The sequence below is a fragment of the Schistocerca serialis genome, chromosome 5 (genome assembly GCF_023864345.2).
Source record: "Schistocerca serialis cubense isolate TAMUIC-IGC-003099 chromosome 5, iqSchSeri2.2, whole genome shotgun sequence".
NCBI classification, from domain to species: Eukaryota; Metazoa; Arthropoda; class Insecta; order Orthoptera; family Acrididae; genus Schistocerca; species Schistocerca serialis.
In genome coordinates, this window is record NC_064642.1 from 459,914,822 (window position 1) to 459,927,899 (window position 13,078).

Genomic DNA, 13,078 nt, shown 5'->3' on the forward strand with positions numbered 1-13,078 from the left:
TGAATCATGCAGTAACCAGATTTGTGGGACATTTGAGTGAGACAGTGGCCCAATGCTAGACTACATGAGAAAGTGAGGGCAGGAATACCGTCATAAAGGTACCTTCATTAAGGTTCCAATCGATCATATCTGTTTGCCACAAGAGGGGATGGCGCTATTGTGCAACAGATGTATTGTAGCCCCTTTGAGATCTGTGTGCCGCATCCGAGAACAAGTAATAGACTAAGTGCAACATTCTGTGTCATCTCGCACCATAGCTCAGAGTCTAGCTGGAGTAGGGAATTACCAATCCACTTGTCGACTGCCGTTAACACCACAACAATAACGGTAACGTTTGGAGTGGTGTCGCGAGGGGGGAAGCATTGAATGCTGGTAAATGGACTCGTATGATTTTCAGCGATGAATTGTGTTTCTGCACTACCCAGGGTGAACATAGCTGGCGAGTATGGAAACCCCATCGGGAATGTCCCTTTCTTCCATTGTTTTGGAGAGGCACTTGTACAGTAGTGTAACTCTTGGAGATATGGTGTCGGAAACCGATTTCAGGTAGCAGCTGGTAATGACTGAGGGAACTCTGAAGACACGACGGTACATGATGGACATCTTTCATCATCATGTGTTATATCATTTTTGACTAGGGCAATGCTTGTTCACACATGGAACATATCACAATGAATTGACGCTGCGATGTTGAGGTACTCCCGTGGCCAACTCTGTCCCAGTATTAGAACACAGAATATCTGCCACCAGTTACAACAGTTGTGGACCAGCTAGCCTCAGCACAGGATACAACGACTTTGTGACAGATTTCTCAACCGAATCAGGGTATGCGTCTAGGCCAGAGGGAGGGAAACGTCATAGTGGTAAGTGGGATCATACTGACAAGTTCTTTCGAAATTTGACTCAATTTTGTAAATAAATATAAACATCACGTACTCTCTTAGCTGGTGCACTTTAGTTTCGTCTCTCCCTCCCTTTTTGGGCGCTTCACTGTTTTTGTCAGGTAATGTGTTTCTGAAAACTCGACATTTAACGTCTGAGAGTGCCGTATTACCAGTATGTGCCTCTATGACACCGAGCAGCATACTAACGGGCAAGACATCACGTTAAGATGTCAAATGTATAACAGTGTATTTCGCTTTAGATTGGCAAGTAACTGCCTCTGCACGTTTCAATGTCAGCTTTTACTCAATGAATACGTGCTCAGTTCATAAGAAATTTTTATCATTAGTAGCAGCATATTTTGGCAAACTATGGCAGTTTTGTTCGATGTGCCTAACTTATTAACGACACTATTTTACAAACAGGAGACCGAAACGCATCGTTTCCGAGGAGAACAGAAAAAAAGAACCGAAAGAATGGTGAGTTTGTGGGAGAAGAGAAGAAAATAAAAAAAGTTTGAAGTTCTTTGGGGTCCATAGCTGGCAAAATTCAGAAAAAATGTTTGCTTGTATAGTATCCTATTTATCGTTTTCTACTGCATCTCATGGCGTTGTTTGACATATGTAACACGCAAGTAAAATAAAGTAGAAGCAATTTTCTGATGTGTCAGTGCCCTTGCCAAGCTAGAATTTTGAAAAAAAAACCAGCAGTAAAGCGAGCATTTCACGCAGTAATTTTGAAACTGTCGATTTTGTTTCTTCTCCAGAAGCTTGGAATATCTATGCCATCCATCAGCTCTTGAATGTGCAAAATCAGAAAAAAAAATTTCTTTTGTATTCTGGTTGCACTTTCTGTTTCCGTGTTGTAGTTCTGCATGTTAGATGTAGAGTTTACATATACAATGTTGACAATAGAGTAATATTTACTACACTAGAGAGAGACACCGCTGTTTCAGTAGCTTTCAAAGTATTTATGGCTGGTAAGCTTGGTGAAGGTTATATAACCGAAAAAACAAAGTGACTGAAAGAAACACTCAATCTGCAACCACCAAATGCTTTACAGTAAGTAATAATTCGAAATACATAAAGACCTTGCAATGTACTACAAAGAACTATTGACGATAGGGTACTACTTAGCGCACACGAAAGATTCAAGATTGTTGCAATAGCTGTCGCACTACTGTGCATTTATTATAAATTGTATAACTGATTAGCACAGGGTGGGTAAGGGAAACAAAATGCAATTACATATGTGGAATATCTGGTTGCTTCTAAACAATCATATTGAAAGATGGAGTCATTTTTCTGAAAATAAGACACTATGCTGCTCTTTCAGTTAGTGCATTCAGATCTCTTTGTTTCTCATACGTAATGCGTACCACATGCTGGTATGTGATCTCATACACTCATCTTTTACTCATGGGGACTATGTGTCATTATATTTAATGATGTTCCCTACTACTCTCTGTGGTGTATCAAGCCAACATATGATTTTAATTCCATCCATAGCTATTGTGAAAGTACTGAAACAACGTTCGCCCTTTGTTATATAGTAGATACGAGACTGTCGAAATTGTTTAGCAAGAAGCTCTGTATTCTACACGTAATTTGTAAGCATCAGCGACTCATATCACTATTTAACTTCACATTGTATAATCCTATGTATTTGGAATTACGTATGAATTTCCTTGGCGAATGTAGGTCCGTTATTTCTTACCACACCAGATTAATGAATGACTTCTTTGAAACAGTTATACTAGAAGACAAAGTTGTAACACGAAATCTCAGTCAGAGAAAACAAAAAACTTGTGACCACGGGGAAAAGGTGCTTTTTTTGTGTAGGTGGTCGTGCGACTGCCACGGTCGCAGGTTCGAATCCTGCCTCGGGTATGGATGTGTCTGATGTCCTTAGGTTAGTTAGGTTTAAGTAGTTCTAAGTTCTAGGGGACTGATGACCACAGCAGTTAAGTACCATAGTGCTCAGAGCCATTTGAACCATTTTTTTTGTGTAGTGGAATGTTGTACTAGGAAATAACGTATCTAGGAACACATGACGTTTCGTGGCAATTTGTTACAACCCAGTGACTGACTGTAGAATCACTTGAAGGAATGGGCACTAGAAACCACCATAAGCTAGTTTCCGGTATTTTCTGTATTTTTTGTTGTTATGAGAGATGAAGTTGCGTTTTACGCCGCGTTTGTAAATCTAACGAGTTCTGCATATTAAAGTGTTTTATAATATATCGAAGGTATTTGGAGGATATTGTTAATTCTCCAGTTACAGCATTTTATGGCGATCAAAATGCCATATACTTCTAAAACTAGGTACATAAGCTCGTCAGTCGTGTACCATCGAGTACACTGAAAGGAAGATAGTCCTCTACCAAGGAACGCGTGACGTTAGCGAATGAGCTCAGTTTCTTTAATGTCGTAACAATTTTCCCTGTCCTGCATATCGAAAATTTTTTTTGTTGCCTGTAGTTTCCATTTCAAAGTGTTTTTAAGTTGTTAACTGGTTTTTATAATACTTCTTAATTTGATTTCGCTTGCTTATTATTGGCGTGTAGCAGAATAACAATGTAACACATGTACCACCAAACATTTTCATGAAAGATTTTATCGATTGCAACACTTTTAAATTCCAATAGAATACTTGTTCCTAGGTACGTTAGCATTAGGTACTTTGAGATCTTACTTGTCAGCATTAATTTTTGTACTTTCAGAAAAAGACTGCAGCACACATAAAGTGAGTGCCATCGTTACGAAACGAAGTAAGAAAACATATTAATCTTCTATTACGGGGCTGGCTAGAGGCGAAATTATCTGAAGTTTTCCAAGATACGACACTCTCCCTAATAATTATGACGGTTCACGAAGCACTCACAGCCAAGACATTTAAAATAATATGTCGTCATGTAATTCAGAACACTTACCTTGCGAATCCAACCCTAGAAACTGACAAGCCTTTCTCCAACGGTCTTGTGCTGATCACAGGGCACTCGGCTCTCACTAAACTTTGACAGTTTTTGTGATAATCCCAAAAGGTTGAGCAAGACATAATGACTGACTGCAGGAGTGCCACCTACAGAATTTTTGTTTTTACTGAGTTAAGAGATTCAAGAACCCCCTCCCCCCCTCCCCCCCCCAAGTCACCTTGTCGATCAATTGCCTTTCACACTGGAATGTTCTCTCCTGTACTACATCAAAGAGTCTGTGCGTATACCGATTCAGCGATACATTGCGATCCAGTGTTACATCTTGATACATGGTGTAGAGATGGAAAGCTGCGATTTATGATGCGGTATTACTCCATAGCAGACCTGTGTAACGCTGTTTAGGCTTATCTTAAGTATCAAAGCCTTTCGCTTGTCACAGCGGCTCATGATCAAGAAATAACTGCGTTGCTGGGTCAAAATTATTCGATATACAATCCCCCTCAGAAACTATTTCTTAACATGCACCTTCATCTACCTGGACAAAACATTTCGAGAAACTGTAAGATTACAAACAGTGTAGTATTTTTGGATGACAGTCAACGTCATCTACAAAACAAAGTCATATTGTAAAAGTTTTCCAGATAGGCATATATGATAACGAACTGCCAATTTTGAACACATAAGGAATTGAAAAACACAGTTTCAACAATGATTTGTAGGGACCTGAGGAGTATCACTTTGATTTTACCTACTGAAGACCAAAACATAGAACTATAACGATATTAGTCAGATTTTTTCGTCTTTGATTGTCTCAAGCTTTTACAACCCTGCAAATTACTGAAAAGTTATTTCTATGGCATAAATGAAAACGACAGTGATTCACAGAAATGTCGTTTATCTGCTGGTTACAGTATTATTACTACTGAACATGTGTTTTCTATGTTAGCAGTAGAGAGACGTTTGATAGAGCTTAGAGGTCTAGCAGCAAAGACGAAAGCAAAATGTCATTAATGTGGCGTCGCACGATAACCTGAAATACATGCAACAGAAATGATACTGACAGCGAATTACCTTAAAAACATTTATACACCCACAGGATAAAGTAGTCATCGTTCTTTCAATCTGCTTTCAATTTGCTGCATATATTTCCACGTCAAAAGGTGTATTTTTGGGTAATAACACTCTGCTACTCGTCACAAGAACATCTCGTTCCTCGAAACCTAAGAATACTACGAACTTTTACATCCACCCAACACATCCACTGTAGTCATGTGTGAGCAATTCTTGACTTTATAAATCAGTCTGAATATCGATGGCTTATAGGTGATTCCACTTTTACATGGTTAATGATTTTTTTCCTATATCTCTTCAGTAATATTCTTATGAATTAGGTAGAAAACGTTGTTAACTGTCTTATTGATCCATAGAAAGCTAATGTACAAATATAAAGCTTTAATTATATATTTTTTGTGAGTAAATGTAAGCCAAGCTGTGCAACGAACTTGCAGATCTAAGAAACAAAATAAAGAAGAGGAAATACGCGGAGTGCTATTACTACTGCATATGCAGTTTAATCGCAGGTAATATACATCGATCGTACTGACATTCTAGGTAAGCACTTTGCTTCTTGAACGTTGAGTTTCTCTCATGAAGTTATCAGGGATGTAACATCATTTGATGGAAACATCAGCTGTTCGTTGTCGAGAGTCTGTTAGAAACATTGTTGTGATTTACTAACCCTATGAGGTCGCATTTAAATACCATACTGGTTGCCGTGAAATCATATTTAATACATACAATCTAGAGCAAGGTTTTCCACTCGAAAGAGCCCCCGAAACAAACATTTGCTTAAATTACAGTTACAGGCTTTACATAAAATCGGGAAATGAAATGAAATGAACATGTCAAACGCTTTTTCATGGGGAAATAAAGGTGAATTACAAAAGGTGATCGAACTGACCGCCCTCGACTTCTAACACAGTTGAACACGACGCTGCAGATTCGCGAATGTTGCTGCCAGAATGTCTGGTGTCACTGCCCGGATGTCACGCATGATGTTCTCTCGTAAATCTTCCAAGTTGCGTGGTTTATTCCTGTAGACCTTGCCTCTTGGACCACCCCAGAGGAAAAAGTCAGGTGACGTTAAATCAGGAGAACTTGGGCGCCACAGTCCTTTCGAAATCACTCTGCCGGGGAAAAATGATTCGACTTCAGCCATGGTTACTCGAGACCTGTGGCCTGTGGCGCCATACTGTTGATACCAGACGGGAGTAAGTTCTTCATCGTACAACTGGTCCACAAATTACAGAAACATTTCGATGTAAACTGCACTTGTCACAGTAGACTTGAAAAAAATTGGTCCGATGATGCGACGCTGTGATGTTGCACAGAACATGCCAATCTTTTGTGAATGGAGTGGTTGCTCCACCAGTGCATGTAGATTTTCATTATACCACAAACGTACGATCTGAGATTTTACGTATCCAGATTTTACGTATCAAATCTCATCACTGAGCCATGTGTATGCAATATTCTTGGCCTCAGAGCAGTGGAAATGAAAATGCCGTCGGGTAGACCGTTCGCCTGGTGCAAATCTTTCGAGATGACGCCACGTCGGCGACTTGCGTGTCGATGGGGACGAAGTGATGATGATAAGGACAACACAACAGGAGAAAACCTCCGACCCAACCGGGAATCGAACCCGGGCAGTTAGGTATGACATGCCGTCGCGCTGACCACTCAGCTACCAGGGGCGGACCTCAGATCAACAAACTGCTGAAGCCTACGGCAAATATAATGCGTTTGTCTTTGTCATTGACATTCAGTTCCTGAACAACTGTGAAGCTATGTGGATGCACGCAGGTTTCTTCGCAGCTCTGTGGCATGTGCTCTGTGACAGAGGTCCACAATCGTTGTTTCACGCCAGTCACTTTTTCTTCTGATAATGGCGGCTTTCCCCAGCCGTGAATATCCAACAACGTTCTAGTCCTCTCCATGTTCTTCACTAACTTTTGTACGTAGCATTTAGACGGTAAACGCTGGTCACCAATCCGTTCAACAAACCTCTACAGACGTGTCTTAATGGAACCAGTAATGTAGCAATGTTTCGCAAAAAACACGCATTCTTCGACAGACTACCGATACATTATCACTAAACACAGAACACTAAGCGCTAGCCACAACAAAGCGCCGAATTATACTGTTGCGTTCAATTCCAACGGAATTACTACACAAGTTTGTGGGGCCTCTTTCGAGTGGGACACCCTGTATAATTGCTGTATGTACCAACTAGTATGACGTTTGGCCATACTAGAGCTGATAACAGTGTTCTACATATAGAGCAACACAACACTTTTTACATTGCCATGCATTTTCACTTTTTTTCTTCTTGAGTAGCACACAACACATCTTTTGTGACTTTTTTCTGTTGAAGGCATGGGCATTGGGAAAAGAGCCCATATTTTGCCTGAAGTCTCATGGGAGTGGTACTCTCTGATGGTCGCCCATGAACAGAGTACTCCGGCGGCTGTGCGCTCCATGGGTGTCGCTGCGTAGCGTTTGAAGTCGTTGTAGCAGGTTTTTTTCTTTCCACTGATCTTGTGATACACAATGAATTACTCCAAAATTTGTAGCCTGCGTTAAGAAAGTAAAAAAAAACCTTTTCTACGCACCTTCATTGCGCTTTAGACGATTGGATACAGACAGAGCTGTCACCTGCTCTTGAATGTCTACGCCACCCATTCCCCTCTGATATTCAAGGGCAGACTTAGCTTTTTTCTTCTTTATTGTTCAGTTTTCCTGCTTAAGCAATGATCTCGTCACAAATCAGTCCGAACAATAGATCCTTATAATCTAAGTTGTTCAGATGGTGGTTGTGATTTATATTTACTCAACCAATCTTCACAAATACCATTGTAAACATTCAAGGGAAAGATAACACGTTATTTGTTATATTACCCCAGTCCCCTTTACCTTGGTTAGTCCGCATCGTGTACTAACTCGTTTTGAACGAACCGTTACACACTCATCACTATCAACACTTGCATGATAGCTTTTGGAACTAGATTCATCTTGAAACACAGCTTGCCGTTATTCTGAATCCGAATCAGTGGAAGATAAATCTCTTGCTTCATTATCACTATTGAAAACACTTGTCAAATAGCATTTGTGCACCCTTCTCATCATTACCAAGAGCTAATCTCTTCTCCTTGTTCAAATGGTTGGCTCTGAGCACCATGGAACTCAACAGCTGAGGTCATAAGTCCCCTATAACTTAGAACTACTTAAACCTAACTAACCTAAGGACATGCCCGAGGCAGGATTCGATCCTGCGACCGTAGCAGTCGCGCGATTCCAGACTGAAGCGCCTAGAACCGCTCGGCCACCATGGCTGGCTTCTTCTCCTTGTCGATTGTTTATTAAGGTCAGGCGGTGCGTAACACACCATATCTAGACTTCGTTTTAAAATACGTTTAAGAGCACTCTGTTAATTAGAAAGTGAGCTACGTGCATGCATGGTGAGGCGGGCATTTGCGAGCTGAATTCGTCGGACGATGTAAATGCCGTAGCCGCTTCGTGCGAGTAGTGGTCGTCATTTGATTCGAATGGATTAAGAGGGATGTTTGGAGAGAGCTTGACTATTAGCGCATATTATGTCAAGCTGAAAAATCGAAGACAGGGTTTCAGATTTAATGAGATAGAGTAAAATTAAACTCTTGCGAAGACAGTGTGAAATGTGAAGTCTTGTTGAGGCCAGCGTCCTAGCTGTCAAATGTGGAATGAAACTCCTTTCTACTTACGTCGATTACCGATTGTAGGCGAATAAATGAATTTTCACTCTAATGTTATACGCAATTCCAGAAAACAGGATAACAGGTGTTTTCCGGTATGACATGACAAACACCCTATTATTATAAAACTCTAAGGAAAAAAAAAAACACAAAGCTTACCTGCCACTATCCAGCTTCTTGCCTTCATCTTCATGAGCCACTGTACTCAGGGACGCTAACAGTAATGCCTTATTTCTGTAACTAGCAGCGATATAACACGTTTGAAGTGTACACAGGTGTGCACTTTACTGTCCGGACGTTACAGTCGTGTCAAGTGCAGTATGTGTACGTGAGTTCTGCACTGTAACCGGGGCGATTTGTAAACAGTTTCTGGTCCATCTTTTCAACAGAGACAAGTACAGTCCCTTGTAATCCTCTGACTCTGCAGTACGTGTTGTCAAATGTTTTCAGATAATAGTATTCCTTTCAAGCTTAACATTGGAAGGCTTGCGTGTGTATCAGTGTGTTTATTGAAAACCGTAGACTACACATATAAGTGGTTACATTCAAGATCTGTTTTATTCATGATATGCCAGATAAGTAATTCTAATGCCCCAGAAAGTCAGATAGGCGATCTGACTCGGAAATTAAATAGGAAATAGTCACAAAACACGCACTTTCATAAATTCACCGCAACAAAAAGAAACGTGGACCTGCATATCTAAATACTAGCTGCCAAACCCAGCAGTGCTCTGGTATTCATTTTGCCAATTTTCTATTTATTATGAATACAAAAATGATTTGTGTTTGGTGTGTAATATGGAAAAAATGTAATTTTCATGAATTCGTCAAAACACCTTTGCAATTATGAAACAGTCGTACAAAGAAATAAGCTTAATATACAAATGTATGAGTACAGTTGCTTCGCCTGTCTACAACGCTATTTTGTAAACGCTTCTATAGCAACACCTCTTCATAACTCAATAGACGGCTACTGTTTTTGCCTACAGCCTTTTCCGCCTCACAGTTGAAAACTGTCAAAAGCACTTCTAGAGCTCAAAATTTCCTTAAGGTGAGTAGAATGTACGTCTTGGTAGTAAACAATAAATGTAATAAAGCTTCATGCATGATGAGACATTTTTTCATCCATCTCAGTATTTCTGAAATCATATCTCTTAAACTTTGGGTCGTACAATGATGTATTGGTGTAGGCACATTCAGCGGTATACGTGGATACTGCCTACAAAATATGTTGGGAATAGAGTTAACAGCAAAGAAGTAATAAATTTAATTTTCATGAATGATGCGGTAGTTTTTCATGCTTCACAATGTATATGACACAGTATCTCCTGATCATACACAATTTTATAGGTACACTGTCTGCAAAATGTGTTGTGAATAGAGTTAGTAGAAAAGAAATAATAAATTTAAACGTCACGCACACTGCGGCAGTTTTTCATGCATCTCACTCTTTATGACATCATTTCTCCTGAACTATGACAGTTAGGTGGTTCTTATCCCAACAGCTATCGTTGCCTGACAGTAAGGGATATGTTTACCAAGTTTGGTAGATATTGGTCCAGTGGTTTAGGAGAAGATGTCGAACATAAATGCATACATACATCCAGTTTTACAATGTGTGTGGATTTGCAAGCAGCATATGAGGGTACTGGTTCGTGAATGCAAAAGGTTAGCCTTCCATTTGTTGCGTACAGCTGTGCAACGAGGCAGTCTCCTCGTATGCGTATGCATAAATTCAGAATGCAGAAAATGATTAATCAGTAAGGTCATGTAAAAATTCTAATTCCCTTCGTACATAACATTGCACTAGTAAAGTGAGCCGACGTCACATTATGTTCATTGCAACAGCACAGGAATACTTAACTTTTTATCAGCGTACAGAGAATTTCTGTTGATTGTTGTTATTTCTCAATCGCAGCTCAGCAGCTCAGCAGCTCAGAATGACTTTGACCCATGTGGTTAGTGTACTCAAAACAATAAAATGGCAGCCAGCCAGCGTGGCCCTTTCAAGTGAATTAAATACTAGGAATGATGTGGTTCTCGATAAAATGTAGTCTTGAGAGGTGAATTTAACAAGCAGTATATTTTAAATGAACAAAAAAACTTCACAACCACATAGGGATATTTCAGCCGACAATTTCAAGATTTAACTTGACAGACCAACTGATTCCTTCAGGAGAGTCTAACATCTTAGAATTTATAATATCATGGAGTGAAACAAAGCAACATGTGACGCAATACCCAGCTTCTACACAGTTCGTAACAGCAACCTAAGAGCGTCTATTGTTTCTCGGTAGCACGTGATCTGATACTTACTCGTAGAGTAATACAAGGGATACACACAAACAAACGAACCTCGCCACTCAAAGCTAACTTCATCACGGCAAATAAACTGATTTGGTCGCATCTGATTCCTTGAACACTGTAATGTCTGCTCAACAGCGTGAACTTCAGCCAGACAAACGGAGCCTCCTTCGAAACATCAGAACACAGCGTGAAGCGCCTCTTGGACTTTCCCATACCAGCTCCGAGCAAGGAGATAGGAATCAAAAGATAGGAACAAAAAGAATAATGGCGAACTACTTTCAAGCAAAGAAGACGTGATGACCCAACACCCACAAACGAGTATTACTGGTCGAAAGCAAACCGATTCGCTAAGGATCTGTCACACTGATCAAGCAAAGAGGTAGCTTCTGCCGATAAATCGAAACTGATTAGAGCTAATTCTCGTTGAGTGCAGTAAATATAAGCACCGTGACTCACAGAAAGCAAAATATTCTGTGAGGAAATGGAAGTGCTGAGTTAACAGGCACTTTTCAATATGAAAAGGTAAATAACATGACTACTGCATCGCAGCGATTATATAATAATGCACGTAATATGTAGTTACAGTAAGTTGAAACGCTATTGTCTTTCTGTTTCGCTGATGCACAGAAAAGTGCAGAAAGTTGCGCTTCTTCTTCCACTTTCCATATTGAGCCACTTACTGCCTGCTGAGATCCTCTTCCTTACGTTAGTCTTCCCCGAATCATTTTCCTTATCCTGCCAGAATGGTTTAGTTTGATCAGCAGTCTTCTTGGTTCCATTTTGTGTAGGTGTTCTACCTTCTCTAACTGTCATAGAAATTTTATTGCATTCTGTCAACAGTTATGATTATGACTGTCTTGTTACGACCATCTTCATCATCTCAGTGCAGCACTTGTACACTACTTCCTCAATTTTTTGTTGGACATTTTCCAACGCCTGTCTTACTCTACAGTTTCTACTTGTTAGAGCCTCCTCTAAATTAAACGAAACCAAGTCCGCCCGAACAGGCCTCGGAACGTGCAACTGTAGCGACCGAGCATGTAATGCTCACCCGATAAAACGTCACTAGATGAGGATATGGTGGGGCACATGGTCAGCTCACAGCGCTGCCGGCCGTTGTCAGTTCACGTGATCGGAAATCCTCCCTCCAGCACCATGGAAAATTTTCCGCTATGGCTTAACACATATCCTATCATCCTGTCCCTTCGTTTCGTCAATGTTTTCCATATGTCCCTTTCTTCGCCGATTCTGCGGAGAAACTCCTCATTCCTTATCAATCCACTTAATTTTTAAGAACTCCTTAAAGACATTCATCTCTGAGCTTTGCGTACATCCATGGAGTTTTAAATATTCGTATTTGAAACCGATGACTTACTACAGCGTAACAGCAATCGTAATAATTGAAGCGGTGCACTTTTTGTTTAATTTTTCCCAATCTTGTTGAATGTTCTTCATATCTTTCCACGGTTGTTCTCCGTTTTTATTTCGTGATTATCCTGATCATGAGAGATTTCACAAGCCAAATGTTTCAAATGTTTCGCTTTTCCTAACCACAACTTTTGTTCGAACACTGTATCTGCCCCTGAAAGCCATTTTTTATATTTTTGAGCTGATATTTTTATATGAAACCTATGTTATTAAGTTTCAGGAAACGAAGTTTATCATGACGATATCGTCATTTAAAATGGTTTCGGTCTATTCGCTGTTTGAAATTAGAGCTTTCGACGAATACCTGTGTCGCCTTCGTCAGGAGCGACTGACTGTCGTAACTGCTACTGTAGTGGCCGTTTATAACCAGTAGTAGCCCTGTGATTGCCTAACAGACACCGTCGTGACGTCATGCTGCCAGTAATAACGGAGACATCAGCGGTGTTGGAACGCTAGTGGTGGCAGCGCTCCCGTTAAAATATAAATATTTCAACGAATTTCACTGCGTATTCTGAAAACCGAGAGCCCGCTTCCACGCACCGCTAAGATAATAACCGCTATTTCAATCAGAGTTATTATATGTGCGTTAAGATTTTCAGCAAAGTTTTATTTTTATTCAACAACCCATGATACTCCGAGACCTCGTTTTAGTGAGGAGTAGAATTTCTGCACAGGGACCGGAAATAGTACGAATTATCTGAGTGACGTAATCGTTTTGAACTGATAAGGAATGTTG